Genomic DNA, 22011 nt, shown 5'->3' on the forward strand with positions numbered 1-22011 from the left:
TGATGCTGGGAGGGATTGAGGGCAGGAGGAGAAGGGGACGACAGAGGATGAGATGGCTGGATGGCATCACAGACTCGATGGACGTGAGTCTGAGTGAACTCCAGGAGTTGGTGATGGACAGGGAGGCCTGGCGTGCTGCGATTCATGGGGTGGCAAAGAGTCGGACACAACTGAGCGACTGAACTGAACTGAGACAGGTTGCTTCTTCTCAATTTCTTCCTGTATAAATGGGATGATGAGATGGGATAATTTCTTAAGCTCCTTCCAGCTTTCAACCAACAATTGAGAATCTGATGAAATTACATTCTTTCTAGTAACTAATAATGTCTTTCTAATGACATTCTAGGTTTTAGCTCAAAATTTTCCGAGTTGCTATGTTCTTGCTTTCTGACATTTCAAGCTCTTTGGTCCTAATGTGAGTTTTTATTTATTTGTGTCTGTGGCTGTTCAGTGACTAAGTCTTGCCAGACTCTTTGTGACCCCATGAACTGCAGCACACCAGGCTTCCCTGTCCTTCACTATCTCCCAGAGCTTGCTCAAATTCATGTCCATTGATTCGGTGATGCCAGCCAGCCATCTCATCCTCTGTCATCCCCTTCTCCCGCCATCAGTCTTTCCCAGGGTCTTTTCTGATGAGTTGGCTCTTCGAACCAAGCAGCCAAAGTATTGGGACTTCAGCTTTAGCATCCGTCCTTCCAGTGAATATTCAGGGTTAATTTCCTTTAGGCTTGACTGGTTTGACCTTCTTGTCTCTAAGAACCATTGGTTTTTCTGTCTCTAAGAACTGCTGTTTTTCTGTGTATCCTGATGTTTTAAAAAGAACAATTTTTTGAAACTTAAGTATGGTGAACAGTCTCTAGTGTTCAATGGGTCAGAAGTGTTTTGTCTCAGAAGTTCAATTACCTTAAAGCAAGAAATCACAAGTTTATTCTCCTGATTGTTATCTGTATGCTGATTTATCATGATGGCATGCCCTAGTCCCAGCTGATCAACATCATAAGAGTAATGACTGGTGGACTATGACAGCTCTCAGGTGGACACATTTTCCTGGATGCCTGGCTCCTGGGCACCCACCTGTCTTTCCTCCTCATCCCCTGCTTTACATTCTCTGCCTCAGCATCCTTGTCATATCGACATGACCTGGGTTATTGCAGAAGCGACTTGGTAAGTTTCACAGCTATTTTAGCATTTTCAGGACTGATTTGAGCTTTCTTGCCGACATCAAAGAGTGACAGCTGCCCCTCAGTTGATATTTCTCAGGATGGTTTTTCTCCGCAAGTCTGAATAAAAGGGACGATGACCTGTCCTATATGGTGGACAGAGAAGTAGAAATAGTCCAGCAGTGAATAGAGTGAGATCAGGGCTTAGTTTGGCAAGATCACAAGGGTTTACTTACAACCATTAGATAAAATCGCAGCAGACGATTCCCAAGAGGGAGGCTGCTCTGTGAGGATTTCCAGATAGGGTTTATAGGGTTAGGTTTGGATCATCTGTTGGCTCTGTCAGGGTTTGTGGTCTGATTTAAAACAAATCTTTAGTCCTTCCCTCCCTCCCCATTTGTCTCTGTGTTTTTCTGAGGCTGTCTTTCAACACATTAATTGACTCTCAGGATCTTTTTTTTTTTTTAATCTTGAACTACTAAATCTCTGATTTTACATATATGTGACCTCTTCAGAATTTAAATTTGCCATCCAACCTGCCCTCTCATTCTTCCGTTGTTTTTACTCCCTTGTTTAAGAGAACTAACTCATTCCTTTCCTTTGCACAGACCTGGGTCCTTTAGTTTCTCTTGCTCATGAACCCGTGTTGGGATTTCACTGTTTTCTGGCTTCAGTTGGATTCATTTGTGGGCCTTTCGTGTTCAAAAAATGGGAACATGGATCACATATTTTAAGGAGCCATCAAACCCTACGTGTACAGCTTTGTATAATCACATGGTGAGCCCAGGCGTGAAGCAGCGTCTCAGGTCTGGGAGGACAGGTGAGCCGTTTAGTTATGAACCTGCCGAGTCTGTGAGGTGCCTTTGGCTCACTGACCTCACCTCCCTCCCGATGGACAGCCTTGTCTTGGGTGATACTCATGTTCTCCTCTGTCTCAGATTCCATGGTTTGCTGGACAATATTGAGAAAAGTGCTCCAGTGGATTCTAGGGCACGTTGGCACCAGCCTTGGAGGTGACCTCCGTGCCCTTGCTTCCTTCCTTCGAAGCCTTCCCACACCCCTCACCTGATGTCAGCCTTTCCACTCCTGCACATTACCTCACCTCGTGACCCACCCAAGGCCTGAGAACATCTCTTCTTTGCCAGCTCCCCCGCCCTCCTTCTCCTCCTGCACATCCTCTTTCCCCTTCTTCGGCAGGTCCTCGCTACACTTTGAGAACCTCCTTCCTCAAACCATCGTGTCCCAAGCCTCCTGCCTATCTGGCTGTTGCCCATGAGACCACCACATACTGGTCCTCACTGTGCTCACAGAACCTGGATCCCATTCATTCTGTCTTTGATTCCGACATTCCAGACCTAGATTTGAACTTGACCACAACCGTGGGATGTCTGTTCACGTTACCACTGCTGACCTCTGCTCCACGGCTCATTTGCCTTCTGGCTGTTTTCGTGGCCGACAGTATTAACCACTGTAGAGTTTTAAGCTATATATCAGCCTTGCATTTTCACCACACAGCTTGATCTTTCTGGTCTAAGTCTGTTCCCTGTTGGAACCCCATACTTCCCAGGGGTGATCCTTCGCTTCTAAAATTGAACCTCTTCCGTCTACCATCAGACCATACAGGTGTGTCACACACATACACAATACCCCTCAGTGTCCCTTTGGGCAGAGCCCCAACTCTCCAGTGATAAGACAAAATAACTCAGCCAACAGTGACCTACACAAGAATATACAGATCACATTTAATAAGAAGCATTTGTTCAGAGACTTTGCAATATCAGGGCTTTACATTGATGCATATGCAATTCCATTGGTCCTTCCTCAAGGTCACAAAATGGCTGCCATAGTGGCAACCATCACATCTTCACAAAACATCCTCATTTAGTTCTTTCAGCAGATAGTCTTTGAGAATCTGTTGTACTCTTGGGATGCATCTCTGAATAAATCAAATCAAGGCTTTGCCCTCTTGGAGTAAACATTACTTCTGAAAGGAATCTGGACTGTGCCAAAAGGAGCAGCTGTCCTTTAATTAGAAAGAAAAAAAATTTTTTTCAGTAGATTTGCCTCACATCTCCCTGGTCCTGGCTTCTCTGCTTGATTCTAGGGCCAGCTTGAAGCCTGTTGCTGAGCCTCACTCCATAGAAAGTTTAGAGTGAATATCTGGCAAAGGGGAATGGGTTTGCAGAGCTCACTTAGAATGATCTCATTCCCAGGACAGCTGCCCTGAGTACAGTGGCAGCTCCATTACAAGGGAGCGTTCATAGGTCCCACTGGAAAATAAAAGTTTAGAAGAAGAGTGGAAAGGATGAAGCTGGAAATAAGGAACTACAAAAATGTTTGAATTATATCTTGTGTACAGTTCGGAGAACCTTTAACAAATGTGATATCAGAATTTCTGAATAGGTACTTTGTGCTTGTTGACAATTTTGAGGAAGGATTTAGATAAGTACATTTTCCTTATCTGTTGAGCTTGATTTGATGTTAAACAATAGAAAGGGGAGTAAGTCCAGTACCTTCATGCAACATTGATCATGGTTTAATAACAGCAGATTCGTGTACACATGATTATCAAGAAATTTGTGATAAGCACTACCCCAAGTTCAGCAGTACTTCTCAAAATACCTGTGGCAAGAGAGGAATCCTTTTAATTCTTGCTAATTCTTTGTGGACTGGTACTTCTGAAAAACAGAATAAAAAATGATGTGGCCATGTCATTTTGTTGTTCAGTTCAAAGTTCAGTTGCTCAGTCATGTCCGACTCTCTGTGACCCCCTGGACTGCAGCACGCCAGGCTTCCCTGTCCATCTCCAACTCCCGGAGCTTACTCAAATTCATGCCCACTGAGTCGGTGATGCCATCCTACCATCTCATCCTCTGTCATCCCCTTCTCCTCTTGCCTTCAATCTTTCCCAGCATCAGGGTCTTTTCTAATGAGTCAGCTCTTCACATCAGGTGGCCAAAGAATTGGAGCTTCAGCATCAGTCCTGCCAATGAATATTCAGGACTGATTTCCTTTAGGATTGACTGGTTTGATCTCCTTGCTGTCCAAGGGACTCTAAAGTCTTCTCCAACACCGCAGTTCAAAAGCATCAGTTCTTCGGCACTCAGCTTTCTTTACGCTGTTAAAGTTCCTAAATGCTTCCTCTCTTTTTCGGGATCCATCTCCTCATGGACTAGCACCTGTCACAGGCCACGCTTGGAGTCATGCCTTCCTGGTTTTTCTACAAGAAGGAAGACCCAGAGTCTAGGCACAGATCCTAGTGCCTGCCAGTCACAGGACCTCAGACACAGCACACAAGTTGTATCCGATGCATGCGATGGAATAATCATTCTGGCTTGCCCACTTCTCTTAATAGAGTTCTTTCAGGTTTAAATAAGGTACCAAAATCCTTTATATAGAGAGTCACTCATGTTTAAATAATAGATAACCATTATTTGCTGCTTTGCATTTTAGAAGAAAACCATCACTTCCTTTCAGTGATGAGAATTAAATGCCAGCTCTACTTTTAGCAATCCAGGGGTCTCAAGTTTGCAGGAACTCTTTCCGTCTGCCCCACGTGAGAGGCAGAGGGCATACTAGAAAAGTTTAGGGTGCCTGGTCCCCAAGAGGGGTCTGATGTGCAGGCCTGAAGACCAGGCTCTTCCTGCAGGGTTTCCTGGGGATCCGTGGCCCAAAGGGAGTCAGAGTGCCTTCCCTGTATGCAGGAGAGGAGAGGAAACTCAGCAGTGAGCTGTATTCCACGTGCATAGCAAGCAAGAAGAGGAAGGGCGGTCAGAGCAGCAGGTGCAAGGCTGGTTGTTAAAGGCAGGAAACCGGAAAGGAATAAGAATGGAAGAAAGAAGCCATGGGGGGTGAGGGGGCCTTGTATTCTTGTAACTCAAGGAACCATTCGACCAAATGTTAAATACGTGCAGTTTTCAGGCCATTTGTGGCACTTGGAAACAAGTATGGGACATGGGTACAATGGCAGCTAAGAACCAAAGGAGGAAAATGCCCCACGGATCCACTTCAGATGCTCCAGCCAAGCTTTGGGAGCTGTTAGCTTGTGTAGCCTTTCCAGGCATTTACTTGCCAAGTTTGGGGGAAAGATGAGAATGGATGTGTTCCCGTTTTGGCCCGTTCAGTCTGATGTTATGAGAGATTGCCCCTGTGGTACTCTGGTTCATCATCTCCATAGGTGCAGGAGATGCTAGGTTCATTAACTTGTCAAACAAGAAAACACATTTAATTGCTTGAAATATTCTGGAGTGATTTTGGAAACAAAACATAAATTCATTAGGAAAATGAGATCAACATATTTCATTGGAGAATCACTGTATTGGTATTTTACACTTTGTTTGAAGTAAATGGAAATTCTTCACATCTCATTTCTTTGTGTAGCGTCATTGCCCTCATGAAAACTTCTTCATGAGGTCTCTTCTATTTCACATTATTTGTGTGAGTGTTAATTTTCATCTTTGAACAATGGATAATGTTTTCAATGAGAAGTGATAGGTGGTGTTTGTCTCTCTATAAGCCTTGTATTAAAACAGTCTTGACAGTTCATTTATATAAAAGATGCTCCAAGTTTCAGAGTAGAATTACAGTATTAAGCTTTGTTATTCTTTCACTCCCCAAGTCATTACAGGGCAGAGGTTCAGCCTAATTTGTTAGAGCAGCATTGTCCAGTAGAAATACAATGTGAGTCATGTATGTAATTAAAACTTTTCCAGTAGCCACTTTTTAAAGGAAGGAATTTTTGTGGAATTAGGCTTTAGCCCAATAAGTCTGAGGTGTTATTTCAAGATGTAATACATTTCAAAATTATTGACATTTTATATTTTATTTGCATATTGATTTCTCAAAATCTCGTGTAGAGTTACCCTTGGAACACAATTCAATTTATGCTGTTTGAGTGTACCTTTTCCCTGGCTTTGATTCTCCACCTCAGGGGTTGGCAAACTTTTTCAAATACTGGCAAGACAGTAAATATTTTAAGCTTTGCCACTGCCCTGTGAAAGTAGTCACAATGCATGGCTGTGTTCCAATAAAACTTTATGTACAAACCAGGTGGCAAGACAGATGTGACTCCAAGGCTGTCCTTTGCTAGGCCCTGCTCCAGCTGAATATATTGTCTCATTTGTATTTTAATCCAAGAAATTGGTATCTGTTTTGGCTTAAAGTCTGCTACCAAGATAGCTATTGTGATGAATTTCATTCAGAAATATTTAGGGCAAATGTATCAAGAAACAAACTCCATTGTTAAATAATGAAGACTCTTCAACTGCAGGAACTTCCCACCCTGCCTCCTAAAAGAGCACCTTGCAGACCAGCGGGATAGCTTGTGGGTCTAGTGCAGGCTTGGTCCTCACTCACTGGACTTTGTCTCAGAGGAGCTTTGTGACCCTTGTGGTTTAGTCCTGTTCTGACCAACTCTTTGCGACCCCATGGACTGCATCATGCCAGGCTTCCCTGTCCATCACCACTTCCTGGAGCTTGCTCAAATTCATGTCCATTGAGTCGATGATGCCATGTAACCATCTCGTCCTCTGTCATCCCACTCTCCTCCTGTCTTCAGTCTTTTCTAGCATCAGGGTCTTTCCTAGTGAGTCGGCTCTTCACATCAGGTGGCCAAAGGGTTGGAGCTTTGACTTCAACATCAGTCCTTCCAATGAATATTCAGGACTGATTTCCTTTCCAATTGACTGCTTAGATCTCCTTGCAGTCCACGGGACTGTCAAGAGCCTTCTCCAAGACCACAATCAAAAGCATCAATTCTTCAGCGCTCAGCCTTCTTTATGGTCCAGCTCTCACATCCATATGGATAAACCATAGCTTGACTAGACGGACCTTTGTTGGCAAAGTAATGTCTCTGCTTTTTAATATGCTGTCTAGGTTTGTGACCCTAGAGAAGTTAATTAACCTCTCTGTTCCTGAGGTTGTGCATCTGTTAAATGAGAATGATGAGTGCTACCTTAAGAGTTGCTAAAGTTAAATAAAAACTAGGGGCTTTCCTGCTGGTCCAGTGGTTAAGATTCTGAGCTTCCACTGCAGGGGGTGAGGGTTTGATCCCCCTGGTCAAGGAATTTAAGATCCAAATGCTCCCAAAAAGAATAAAATAAAATCTAGTAGTATGAGCGGAGCGTACAGCATGACACTTACATGTGAGCAGTCATTATACTGCTGCCTTGATGGCTGCTGCTACTAGTCTGTTACGACTAGTAGTATTAGTATTGTTCCTACTACACCACCACCCTGAAGATTCATAAATACAGACTAATCCACGCACCAGAACAGAAGTGCATCAGCCACTCACAGACCATCAGAGCAGCTACTCACATGATGTCAGTTTGGACTTGAACTTGTCTATGAGTAGAGGAGTTCCTGCGTTCTAGGGAAGTTTCGGCAGAATTTGCAGAAATTCTGATGTTAGAAGTGGGTACCTATCATTCCTGTGTCCTGGTAACTGTGACTCGGGTTAGATCACTCACATCCTTTGCACCTGTGTAGTGAAGATGCTAATTGCTGCCCTGCCCACCTCACAGGGCGGGAGAGATGAACGCGTGGCATCTGATCTACGCAGTGCTATGCAAATGTCAGCTAGTAGCGTTTCCTGAATGTCTGCCTCCCTTCACCTTAATCACACATTTCATTTGATCGTCATGGACTAATTTACTCAGAGGGTGGTTGTAAAGATTGAGATACTCGTAAAGTGGAAAGAGGTCCCTGTTCCATGGGTAGGGTAGCTGCTATTTTTTTTATTATTAAATTACTTAAGATACAACCTTTTACTGTAACCCATCTCTTTAGGTTTCTATCCATCATGTGGACTAGAAATAACTATTAAATGACCTTGTTAAAGGGTGGCAGATAAGCTCCCAAAGTTCCATGGTCTGAGATGCTGGAACATAACAGAAAATTTGCAGCATTGCGTTGCTAGTTAATCATCTCATTTGGTAGTTTCTGATTGCTTGACTAAAATGTACCGAAGTGTTGTTGACACTTGATATAATCTGGGAGTCCATGGTGTAATCTTCTCATAGATCAAGAGCCTGTCTCACATATCAGGCGTCTTAGTAATTGTTTTTCCTTGACAGTAGAGGTGGGATGATCTCCATCTTGGAGGAGGTTATAAGACTTCACACTGGGGTAATCACCTTCTGTTCTCTGGGGTTCTAACCATTGGAATCAGAGATACAGGATTCATTCACCATGAAGCAAAGAGGGGGCCCGGGATGGAGGTACTGATAGGAAATTCTCTAGTGTGGGGACTCCAAGGTTCCACTTTATTTCCTTTCATTCTGTAAAAGTGGAGTAGAAAACAGCTCATGGGAGAAACAACCTCAGTGTTCCTCCATAGGGAGCTGATTGCACACCCATTCTGGTAAAGACATAGTGTGCTGCTGTGAAAAAAACATGGGAGGTCTGTGTGTCATAACAGGGAGCTCTCCAAGATTACCTTCGGTGAACAGAGCAAAACGTCGAGCGTGTCTTTATTTGCTTTCAAAAGAAAAAAACACACAACACCTCAAGAATGTGTTCATCTGTGTGCACAGGTGCACGTCCGTATCCGTGTGCACATAGAATACATCCAGAAGAAAGCTTGGGAAGCTGGCAAGAGTGGTTTTCTCCAGGAGAGCTGTGGGGCTTTCATTGCATATATTCTCTATATTTTTTATTTTAAAATGCCTTGGCATGCATTATTCTTTCCTTCAACGATAATGGAGAAAACCAGACTTTGCTTGCATCTCCTGGTATTTTACATCTGTCCTCATTAAACTCTGTGCCAAAAAGTGCTTCGGTACATGCTGGGCTGAACTCCTTCCCATAGAAATACATTCCAGTTGTGTCCTGTAAATCACTGAAAAACTAGGTGAGTGTTGAGCTGAGTTTGGAGCTTGTTCCCTGGAAACACATTTTGAGGACAGCTTGGACCTTGTGACTGGCATCCTTTAGAGTTGAGGTTGAGAAGCATCAGAGTTGGGTTTTTCTGCTGCTGTTTACATGCAAGTGAGTCAACTCTAGTTGGGCAGAATTCATTTCCTTAAGGACTTCTTCCACCATGCATCTATTTATTTGTTCCATTCCAGTGTAAAGGTACAGTGGTATCAGAAATGTTCATTTACACCCCCCCCCCCCAGGAAACCACTTTATCCACCACAATATAGTGCTTTTATGTGACTCCTTTTGCCCCTGAGTCTTAGAGCAGACTCCGTGTCCAACGCTATTGTCCTTTAGTTGCAGCTTTTCTGCTCAGTCCTTCCCGCGATATTGTTTCATACATTTGTAATACATTCAGATTCTTCTGTGATAATCTGAGTTATTTCATAGGATCCGCCAAGGTTCCTTCTTTGGCTGTAAAGTTCTATATGTCTTTAAAATTTTGTTTGTTTTTAACTGGAGGGTAGTAGCTTTACAATACTATGGTGGTTTCTGCCAGACATCAGTATGAATCAGCCACAGGTGTACATATGTCCCCTCCCTCTTGAGCCACCTTCCGTCTGCTACCCCATCCCACCCCTCTAGGTTGTCACCGAGGACCTGATCTGAGCTCCCTGCATCGTATCTGTTTGGCGTATGGTAGTGTATATGTTTTTCCATGCCACCGTCTCAGTTCAGTCCACCCTCTTCTTCCCACGCTGTGTCCACAGGTGCGTGCTGGGTGCCTGTGTCTACATCGCTGCCCTGTAAACGGGTCCATCAGTACCATCTTTCGAGATCCCGCATAACGGAAAGACTAATATGTATCAGGTCAGCTATAGTATCATATGAGAGTTTCCTCACCCTAGAGTTGTCCTACTCTTTGCCTGCTCAGCCCTCCCCGAGGCCCTGGCAGCCACTCATCTCTCTGTGGTCTGCATCCATTTTGGCCCAGGGAATGATTTCATAGAAGACAGGTTTTCCACGGACCAGGGATGGGTGGGGATGATTTCAGGATGATTCAAGCGCCTTACATGCACTGTGCTCTGTATTTCTAATTCCACGCCACCGCTGACAGGAGGCACCAGTTTGCAGTCCCAAGGTTGCGGACCCCTACTTTATAGCTTTGTCTTAGTCAGAATGTCAGGTAATTGGAATCACATACACGGTATTGCGTTGGCCAGAAAGTTCATTCAAGTTTTTCTGTAACCTCTTATGGAAAAACCTGAATGAGATTTTTGGCTAACCCAATATATGCCCATTTCAGAGGGGCTTCTTTCACTGTGCATTTAAGGTTCCACCACGTCTTCTGGGGACTTGAGAGTTAAAAAAAAAAATCTGAGTAAAATTCCATTGAATGAATACCGCAGTTATTTTTCCATTCACCTATTGAAGGGCGTGATGATTGCTTCCAGCTTTTGATGGTTATGAATACAGCTGTTATAAACATTCACGTGTATGTTTTTGTGTGAATGGAAGTGTTCAACGCAATTGAGTAAATATAGTTAACGCTCCTGATCCAAGGGTTTCACATCCGGGAATTCAACCAACCTCAGATCAGAAATACTCAGGAGAAAAAATTCCGCAAAGTTCCAAAACACAAAACATGAATTTACCAGCAACTATTTACATAGCAGTTACATTATTTTTATAGCTATCTAGGTAGCATTTACATTGTATCAGGTATTATGGGCTTCCCTGGTGGCTCAGATGGTGAAGAATCTGCCTGCAATGCAGGAGACCTGGGTTTCGATCCCTGGATCAGGAAGATCCCCTGGAGAAGGGCACAGCAGCCCACTCAAGGGTTCTTGCCTGGAGAATCCCCATGGACAGAGGAGCCTGGCAGGCTACAGTCCATGGGGTCACACACAGTCAGACATGACTGAGCAACTAAGCACTGAGGTGAATTATACAGGAGGATTTGTATAAGTTATATGCAGGTGTGTGTGTGTGTGTGTGTGCACACACATGCTTCATTTGCTGAGTCATGTCTAACTTTTTGGACCCCATGGACTACAGCCTGCCAGGCTCCTCTGTCTATGGAATTTTCCAGGCAAGAATCCACTGGAGTGGATTGCCGCTTACTACTCCAGAGGATCTTTCCAACCCAGGGATTAAAACCACTTCTCGTCGGTCTCCTGCATTGGCAGGCAGATTCTTTACTGCTGCACCACCTGAGAAGCCCCCAGAAAACAGACTTACCCTTTACTAAAGGGGAAAGCGAGGGGGAATTAACTAGAAGTTTGGGATTAGCAGGTACACACATAATTTATGAAACAACAAGGACCTACAGTATAGTATTGGGCCTTATATTCAGCGTCTTGTAATAAAGAAAAGAAAGTGAAGTCACTCAGTTGTGTCCGACTCTTTGTGACCCCATGGACTGTAGCCTGCCAGGCTCTTCCATCCATGGTATTTTTCAGGCAAGAATGCTGGAGTGGGTTGCCCTTGGAGTGTCTTATAATAACTTGTAATGAAAAAGAATCTGAAAAAGAAATACATATATGTAAATATATATGTAATATACATATATAAATGTAATACATGTAAATCTGGTTTTTATATATAAAATAGCGGAATCGCGTCTCTATATACCTGAAACTAACACGATTGTAAATTCACTGTCAGTTAAAAAAATGAGAAAGAGCATGACGAGGTCATAGACGGCACGAATTTGATGCATCCAGGACAATTTTATTAAGGAGGGAGTATTTGCAAAGCCCTTAAAAGACCCATGGAACTCAACAGAGACAACGGGGCAACATTTCAGGTGGGGAAGCTGGCTTCAGCTGAGCCAAGACAGGAAGTTTTTTTAGTCAAGGAGCTGCTAGAGTTACTTCTCATTGAATTAGATGTAGAAGGTGGGTGGGATGCATTGACGGGGAAAATAGATTGGAACATATTGGGTGGGGGGCTTCAATGGGAAATTGAAGCTTTTGTGTTAATTTGGTGTGTATGGTCAGTTCATGAACAGGCGGGGGAAGACAGTGCTAACACAGTGCCTTAGAAAGGTTTCATGATGCGCCTGTGTGTTATTTATGTTCAGAGTTCCCTTCCCCATTAAGTAGTTGGGATTTGTGTGGATCCGAGGTGAGGACCACAGTGCCCACCTATAACAGCTTGGATTGCCTTGCTTTTTAAAAACTGCACTCATCTGGGAAGGGTGTGGTTTGAAGGCTGTATCTGGTGGGTGAGAAATTTCCAGGCTCTATAATCTGACCCCCAGCACTGACTGACAGCTTCAGCCACTCGTGTAACCAAGATGCTTCCCATTCCTCACCTGGAAGGCGAGTAGGCTTGCTTCTCCAGGGGAAATTTGTTTCTGCCTCTTTCTCAAAATGAAAAACTTAACAAGTGGCAATAACTGCCTTTAATGTTGAACAGCCCCGGAAAGAAGTCACTGATGTGAGACAAAGAATCTTTGTCTCTAGTTTAATTGGCTGTTGTTTACTTCCTGTTCAAGGTCAGGAAACTTACACTGCTGCTTCAGGAACTGTGCTTTTGAAAATCATTCAAAAGCAGGATAAACCCCTGTCCACTATTTATTAACTGCTTTTGAGAATTTGATGTAATGAAACAACCAATAAAGATTGAGAGGTCTTAGGTCTTAATTTTCTGTAATTAGTAAGACATAAGGACAGGAGTTTTGCGGAGACTCAGTCACTGTAAGGCTGGGAATGATATTTTATTAGTGTGATCAATTTTAGGTAAACCCTTCTGTAGTATTTTTACTTCTTAAAGTTGATGAAGGGTTATCAGCCTTCTTAATATTTGTTTGCTTTTAAAGTTGAATTAAGGTAAAGGTATATCCCATGAAAAAAGTGAGCGTTAGTTCCTCAGTCTTGTCGGACTCTTTGCTACCCCATGGACTGTAGCCCACCAGGCTCCTCTGTCCACGGGATTCTCCAGGCAAGATACTGGAGTGGGTTGCCGTGCCCTCCTCCAGAGGATCTTCCCGACCCAGATATCAAACCTGGGTCTTCTGCATGGCAGGTGGATTGTTTACTGTCTGAGCCACCAAGGAGGCCCATATCCCATGATCTGATCTTAGCACAAATATACCTAATATATTAAGTCCTCTCTATTACACTGGTGTCTCTCTTTCACTCCACAATGTTTGCTTATCAAAATGAAGAGTCATGTAATGGTTTTATGCAAGAATCAACTTAACAGTTCTTGGGATGTTGGGTACTAATCCTCCATAATATGGACTGTACCTCCACTGCAGAGCTGCCATGTACATAAATAAAGTTGATAATATTTCATCGAGGAAGCAAGTCAGAAGCCATTAAAAAACACAATAAAAAAAATAGAACTCCTTATTAGTTTTAGAATGTTACACCACTCAGTTTCAGTCTACGAGTGTTGGGCCAGGGGTAAGTCTTAGAGAATATAAAGTTTGTTTTTAATTGATTGATTGATTTTGGGCTGCTCTGGGTCTTCAGCGCTGCTCGCAGGCCTCAGTAGTGGCAGCTGTTGGGCTCTAGAGCCCAGGCTCAGTAGCTGTGGCACACGGGCTTAGTTGCCCGGCAACATGTGGGATCCTCCTGAACCAGGGATCAAGCCTGTGTCCCCTGCATTGCCAGGCAGATTCTTAACCACTGGACCACCAGGAATGTCCCTGGAATATGAAGTTAAAAACAAATGTATTAGGCTACTAAAGCAGGACAGTAAGACACACTTCGGTATAAGGCTCAGATCCCATGTCTGGTTATTCTGTGTTCTGGGGACTCATAGTGCCAGACCCAGGGTTCGCCTCCATGTTGCATTCCAAGCAGATTGGAACCAAAGAAAGCCTACATTTGCTGGTCAAAGCAGGGACTGGATTTGCTCTGGTGCATCCCAGAGCTTGTGCTTGTTCAGTCTATGGAAAAGTAAAAGCGAAATCGCTCCGTCCTGTCCGACTGTTTGCGACCACGTAGACTGTAGCTTACCAGGCTCTTCCAGGCATGGGGTTTTCCAGGCAAGGGTACTGGAGTGGGTTGCCACTTCCTTCTCCAGAGGATCTTCCCAACCCAGGGATCGAACCCGGGTCTCCCGCATTGCAGGCAGACGCTTTACCATCTGAGCCACCACAGAAGCGCCCAGGCTATGGAAGATTCTTAATAAATACTTTCGATTGATGAAAATAGTAATGTTTACTTTTACCTCATCTCTAAGACATTGTGATCCTATCAAGTGGTTAGTTTTTAGACTTCGAATAAGTTAAGCATCTCCTTAAAAGGGAGAAAAGGACTCATTCTAGAAATGAGTTGTAGCCTGTGTTCAGAAGCACCAGCTTGAATGATCAAGTTGCATTTGTTGGGAAAGCAGGCGCAGTCAGCATGAAACGTGTTGCCCAGGCAGGCTCATGCCATGGGGTGGGGTTCAGTGAGTGTCTGTTGTGGGTCAGCTCTTCTCCGGCCCCTGTCCATGGCAGCTGGTACCCAAGGAGGGAGGAGGAGAGGCGGGAGGAGTGGCAGCCACCAGTGGCTCAAGGAACAGTTAAATTCTGTCATTTCTCTGGGCTCAGATGCAATGAAACATGTTGTCAGCCTTTCATTGTCTGTGTTAACAGTTACCAAAGATGGATTTGCTCAGAATTCGCTATTAGATTCTCCAAAAGGTTTCCTCTGTCCACTCGTTATTTCCGTATATAGATATTTGACTGAACTCACAGGGCAGTGAACCAGCTTCTGCTTTGCATTGTCATGGCCTTAGAATTGTGACCTTAGATCGCCCGCGTTTACATCGTGTCTGTTCCTGACAGGCTGTTTCTAAGGCCCCCTCCTCAGTGTTACTATTTTTAGATACTGTCTCCCTGTGCCCAGAAGACCCAGAGTTTCTGGAAATGCTACAATACAGGGCACATTTTCTGCCTAGATTTCACTGTACTCTTTTCCCTAGAGAAGTTTCCAGCTCACTCCTTTGAGAATAGGACCCTATGGAAATATGCCTCCAATTTTATAACATACCAGTTGGAAAATATGGCTTGAATCAAGTTTGATTCACATACTAGTTTTCAGGAATGCAAATCACTTTGAACTTTGTGTGATTTAAGCAAATATTAAAACTGGTTTGAACAAGTCTTTTAGCCTTACTCACTTTCAGTTTCCTCATCTGCAAAATGGAATAATATTACTCATTACACCCACCCCATCAAATTTCTGCGTTCAAGTGCTCTATGAGTTGAAGGATGGCTGTGGGAATCTCCCATGTATCGAATAAGAGGACTTGATTCCTGCAAGGCTGCTAAGAAACCATTTGAAATTCTATGTGTATACTCATCAGTAGTTCTTTGAGGGTAGAATAATAGAATTCTTTTTAAAAATTATTAATGTTTTTAAGATTATGTTTTTATGGTTCTTATTTTAGACTATAAAAATAACATAGCTTCCATAAAAGAAGCTGATAATCTGTTGATTAACATCTGTGAAGCCTGTTTTGCCAAAAATTAAGGAAAAATAAAATACCTGGTTAACAAAAGTTACTGTTGAGAAGTAAATTTAAGTTTGAGCTTCCTGTCAACCAAGGCAAAAAGGTGAATGCGATGCATTTTCTACTCTTTGTTCCCTTTTAATCACTGTGTTTATTTCCAGTTTATTTTATCTTGCCTAATTCCTCTTTGGCACAGTGTACTTAAGTAAATCACAGTGAGTTATGATAGTCATCAATTTATGAGTGTATAGTCAGGTAAAGCATAGCATTTCTTCTAGAGAGAATAGTTTTCTCCCCTCATGGCAAATTTTTTAAAAAATTGGTCTCATAGATCCATGTTAAGTGATACAACGTGACAACGGATGACGGCAGAGTGCCGTAAGAGTTGGTTCTGTGCCAGCCCGGCGTCCTGGTCCAGCTTGCCCTCTGCCTTCAGGGGTCTTCTCTTCAGGAGACTGCAAGGCGTGGAGAGGGTCTCACCTTAGCAGGAGGACTGGATTTCCCCACCACCCCCGCCTTGTTTCTGGTCTATGTGGTGCTTAATCAGTGTGTGTGTGTCTGTGTGTGTGTGTGTCTGTGTAGTGCTTAATCTGTGTGTGTGTGTGTGTCTGTGTGTGTGTGTCTGTGTCTGTGTAGTGCTTAATCTGTGTGTGTGTGTGTGTGTGTCTGTGTGTGTGTGTCTGTGTCTGTGTAGTGCTTAATCAGTGTGTGTGTGTCTGTGTGACTTTTCCCATCAGAGGAGAGAGGATGCCTTCTGTCTGCAGTCCTGGCTGGTCCCAGACACACACACACCCCCGCCTCTGTGTAGCAGGCTGCGTTCCCACCCCTTCTCCCTGGGCCCTTCTCAGGGCTCCTCGGTTTCAAATCTAGGACGTCTCAGATCCGTGAGGTCTCAAACACTGAAAAGCATTAGAACTTCAAGGGTCCACAGATAATTAACTCCTTCTGTATTCATTAGTTAAATAAGCACAGATTGAGCAGCCCCTTACTATGGACAGGTGACTATTTCCAAGCCCCGCTGTCATACTTCTTACTGTCTCTGCTTTATTTTTGGAATTATGGAAGGCTAGGTAATATTCAGGGTAATCGTGTTCATCAGCACACAGATGCATTTTTCTTTTTTTGTTGTAAAACACCTTCCCTGTCCTGTGTCCCTGTCTGCCAGAACTTCTGTTGCCCTTTATGTAGACATTTAGCTACCAAAGCTTGCCTTTACCCATAATTGATTTTTGTGGAGGGCTTAGCATGCTCTGTTATCCATCACTTGTTTTATTGAAGCATTATGAAATCTTATTTTTTCAGATTGTAAGGGGAAAAGTTCTATTTTCTGTTTTGTTTTGTTTTGTAGAATTAAATTACCTGAAGCTAAATGTATTTAGTTCTGTCTCCAGAATGCAAATTTTCTCTTGCATCCATCTCTTTTTGTCCATTTTAAATGCCTCGGTGTCAGTCTGGCTTTTACAATACCTTTTTTCTAGGCTTTATTAAGCTGTAAATCGAATTGCATACAGTTGACTCATTTAGAGCATAGCATTCAGTCATTTTTCACATGTTCACAGATCTGTGCAACCCTCACCCCCGACACTTAAAGCATTTTCATTAGCTTAAAAAGAAGCCCTCTTACCTGTCAGCTGCTGCCCCTCTGTCTCTGCAGCCCCGAGCAGCCACCACTGTACTTCCTGTCCCTGTAGATTTCCTGTCCTGCACATTTCACGTGGATGGAATCATGGAACATGTGGTGTTTTATACGGCTGGCTTCTTTCACTTAGTGTAGTGTTCTCAAGGCTCATCCGTGTTGTAGCAGGTAACAGCGCTTCATGTTTATGGCTGATTATATTCCTTGTCATGGATATGAAGCACATTTTCGTCTGCTCGTCAGTTGATGGACATTTGGGTTGCTTCTACTTTAAAGTACCCTTCCAGCAGCTTCTCCCCTGCTTCTCTGCCCCCATTTCCACCTTATTCCATGAAGGACCTCTAGAATCCATTCTGTACCTGATTTTTTCTTTTACTTTGTAAAAAAAATTTTTAAGTGTCTTCAAAGATATACAGCCAAACAGAAATTTCTTATGTGGTATGTATGTGATTATTTCCTTCTTTTAGTGCCATCTGATTTCCCCCATTTTTTCTTAGCTGTCTCTTCTTCCCACCACCCATAATAGTGCCCCCCACTCCACAACAGCCTGGCATGTCGCCTCCTGTCCTTTTCTGCACACCGTGTATCTAGATGTATATATTCACACACATGTGCATACGTAGAACAGGCGTCATGTTTAATGGGACCACTGTTTGTTTTACAGTCATGAGATTCTCATACATACTTCTCTGCATCGTTTTTCTCACCTTACAAAAGGCTTGAGAGTTAACTGGGGTATTTAAAAATACATTTAGTATTTATTTCTATGTGAAGTGAAAGTCACTCAGTTGTGTCCTACTCTTTGCAACCCCATAGACCACACAGTCCATGGAATTCTCCAGGCCAGAATACTGGAGTGGGTAGCCTTTCCCTTCTCCAGGGGATCTTCCCAACCCAGGGATCAAACCCAGAACTCCTGTACTGCAGGTGGATTCTTTACCAGCTGAGCCACCAGGGAAGCCCATTTATATGTTATTTAATCATTTTATATACTATTTGTATCTAATATTTATTGCTTATTTAATTTGTTAATTTTTTTAAAATTTATTCTTACCACTCCACTCAGCTTGTGGGATCACAGTTCCCCATCAGGGATTGAACCCACGGCCTCATCAGTGAAAGCACAGAATCCTAACCACTGGATCTCCAGGAAGTCCCTACTGGGGCATTTTTAATTTGTGCTTATTTTTTAATGGGCACATAACATTTCATGATGGGCATGATGTCATCGTATACCCAGCCATTCCTCTGGTCTTGTTTCCAGTTTTGCCACTACCAAGGGAAGGGGGAGGGGAGGGAGGTCCGTCTATAGCCCAGATCTGACCCCGGCCAGCAGCCCCTGAACCTGGAAGCAGTTGCTTCAGACTTGAGTGCCGTGTCCACTGTCAGTGCAGGTTCCCTCTCTGCCTTTTTGGTGTGAGCTGTGCTTTCTGTGTAGAATGTCCGATCCCCCCAGCACTGAGTTGTAGATGCGAGAGTCCAGACTCTGACTTGTGGGATCTTAATTCAAATTCATGTACCACCTGTACCATCTTCATACTTTTCTTTCTTCTGCATTCCCAAGGAACACGATTTTTATTTTCAATGTGCTTTTAAATTCACTTTGAATTGGAGGACAGTTGCTTTACAATATTGTATCTGTTTCTGCCATGTATCAACATGAATCAGCCATAGGTATATGTATATGTCCCCTCCCTCTTGAACCTCCCTGCTGCTTCCCACCCCTTCCCACCCTTCTGGGCTGTCACTGAGCGCCAGATTTGACCACCCTGCGTCATGCAGCAAATTCCCATTGGCTGTTTAATGTTGCTTATGGTAGTGTGTATGTTCTGATGCCACTCTTTCAACTTGTCCCACCCTCTCCTTCCCTCACTGTGTCCAAAAATCTCTTCTCTATGTCTGCGTCTCTATTGCTGCCCTGCAATAGGCTCATCAGTACCATCTTTCTAGATTCCATATCTGTGCACTAATATACGATATTTTTCTTTCTCTTTCTGACTTACTTCACTCTGTATAATAGGCATCCACCTTATTAGAACTGAGTCAAGCGCCTTCCTTCATATGGCTGAGTAGTATTCCATGGTGTATATGTACCACAACTTCTTTATCCATTCATCTGTTGGCAGACAGATGAAGTTTGATATTAGGCTGTCTACTATATAAACACTGACGTCTGGCATACCTGTCACCCTCCTGAATTCCAGGGTCATTGGAGACAGAATCAGCCCGTGAGGCTATGCAAGTGAAGGGCAGAAGGTATAAGAGATTCTCTGTACTTTCCTCTCAATTTTTCTGTGAACCTAAAACTGCTCTGAAAAACAAACAAAAAAAATAACGTGGAGACAGTAAAAATATGAGTGGTTGCCAGGGGTTGGGGAGAGGCAGAGGTGACTAGATGAAGCACAGGATTTCTGGGCAGCAAAACCACTGTGTGTGAGGCTCTGATGATGGACACGTATCATTACACACTCATCAAAACTCACAGAATGTAAACAGTCAAGAGTGAACCCTGACGTCAGCTGTGGGCTCAGGGTGATTAGGATGTATCCTGTGGGTTCATCAGTTATAATGAATGCTCTACTCTGGTGAGGCTGTTGGTTTAAGACACAAAAGAATCTAGCAGGTATTTTTTAATGTTTTCTCCCCAAGCATGAATCACAAAACCTTGACGCATAGTAGGTGTTTATTCATTTAATATTTGGTAAATGGGTCTCCCGGGACTTTAATTACCCTAGTTCATGGCTGTTATTTCCCAAATCCTCCTTAGCTGTTGGCCAGCGAAACTTCCCAGTTAGGACACCGCAGGGAGTCTCTGAAGGGGCCTCCGGTTCTGGACAACCAGTTACCAGTGTGGACTGGAGGCCATGAGGCAAGTTTCAGAAGGACACATGCCTTTGAGTTGTGACTTGTCCCCCACCCCTCCTAGCTGTGTCATCTTTGAACCAGAAAGGAAAGGAAGTTAAAACTCAGAAGAGACCCACCAATGGAAATACAGGTCTACTCCCGTCGCGATGGCCCGGTGGGTTGCCCAGGGTGACAGTCTGCCCAGAGATCCGCCTTCCCCTGGTTAAATTTCTGTGAAGGGGAGAAGCACACTCACAATGGGAGCCTGGAAAGAGTGGCCACTCCTGGTGGCTGCCTCCCGCCCTCCCCTCCCTGGGCTCTATGAAACCCTACAACCACACCACACTAATTAGCCCGAGAATGGAAGGGGTTGTCATGGCGACCGAGCACTTTTTAAAGCACAGGAATGGTGTTCATTATTGTTCAGTGTCTTTAGCTGTGGCGAAAAGGTCAGTGTGGCAGTTGTTTTCCATATGAATTTTGGCCTGAGAGCGAAACTGAATGTGGAATGCTCCTCGGAGGGACTGGAAGATGGTAAGTGCAGCTGGACTTTATGGATAGGGGTGTCCGTTTAGTAGTATTTTTCAGAGTTTTAATAACTAGTACCAAGCTAAGGAATTGTATGGACTTTGTTAAGTAGAGGTCGGAAGAAAAGGAGGAAGGGAAAAACAGTATGGGTGAGGAATGGTGAAAGTTCAGAGAGATTTTTTAAAAATTGGACAAGTCTCGAAGCATCAAATGATTAAACATGAAATTTGTAGATTTCTCTGACTATGAATTTAACAGTTAACTAAGCCTGATGTCTTATTCAGTGTTTGTTTTATGTTAGCTCTCTGGTGGTCATTGTGGATTCAGATTATATCCCCAAATAAATGTAAGAACTTTTAACCACATACCTTCAGAACTGTTGCACCTCTCCATTTTTTAAATCCAAAGATTAAGTAGAGGAGTAACCAAGGCTAATTTTTTCATGCTTTTATTCTATTCTTTCTTGTCTAAGAATATTTGAAGTAATTAAGGCTAGAAAGCAATGAGCCACAATTCTTTGGGTATTTGCCCTAGTTTATTGGCTAGATTTGGGCAGAATACTGCCAAGCAGAGACAGCTTGACTACTGTGTTTTAGGAGAAATTAAATACGAGAGAAGTCATTCTGCTGCATGGGACAGCAACTTTTCCATCAAACACTGCAAAGATTTGCAGAGCATTCTTCAGATTTATGTTTTGCTAGTTTGGAAAGCCAACAGGATAATGTGCCTTTCAGCCTGATTTTGTGCTAATGACTGGCTGTGTTTTTACAGCTCACAAATTTAAGCCACTTTATGTCTTTGCACTTTTTAACAACATCTTTGGGTCCTATGGCACTATTTTTCAGCCATCTTATACCCAGTTCTGTAAGATAACAAAATACAAGTTAATTAAAGGAAATGGGGTGTCTGGATTAAAAAACAAATCACTGCTCAAAAAGCTGTGAATGGGAAATGGCCTACTTTGGGGCTTTTCCCTGAAAGACCATTGTCCTGTCAGCAGTGCCAGTTTGTTTGGCAACTGAGCAGATCTGAGAATACGATTCAGAATGTTAAGTCTTGGTTTGATTTCCTGTGCCTTTCATTTGTATGTTCCGGGATTAATAGATTTAGTGATCATAGTACGGAGCATGATAAACAGCGTGTTTGACTAGAAGTTGAGAATTTTTGTTTCTTTTCTCCACTTACAATCTCTCCTTTTCCCCTCTAGCCCCTAACTCTTCCCCCAGTCCTCCCTGGGTCACTTCACTGCATTCTTCAGCTAAAAAATGCCTGGAAATTGCAGTATTAAAAACAAAGTGATAAATGTATGACACTTTAGCTTCTTTGGAAAACATAGAATTAAAAATGGTGGTCTGGTTATGATATTCGTAAAATAATCAGAAATTTGAACCTGGATATCAATATTAAGGAATTTTTGATATCTTTTAAATATAATAGTATTGTGATGAAAAGTGATCGAAGGGTTAGTTGCTTAGTCGTGTCCGACTGTTTGCAACGCCATGGACTGTGGCCCGCCAGTCTCCTCTG

The 22011-nt window shown here is 43.3% G+C and overlaps 1 protein-coding gene across 1 annotated transcript in view; it reads left to right on the plus strand.

Annotated features, from left to right (window-relative positions):
- MYO10 (myosin X) overlaps positions 1 to 22011 on the plus strand; it is a 207491-nt gene that overhangs the window by 143853 nt on the left and 41627 nt on the right. The gene's annotated exons all lie outside the window — the stretch shown is intronic.

Source organism: Capricornis sumatraensis, chromosome 18 (assembly GCF_032405125.1).
Source record: "Capricornis sumatraensis isolate serow.1 chromosome 18, serow.2, whole genome shotgun sequence".
NCBI classification, from domain to species: domain Eukaryota; kingdom Metazoa; phylum Chordata; class Mammalia; order Artiodactyla; family Bovidae; genus Capricornis; species Capricornis sumatraensis.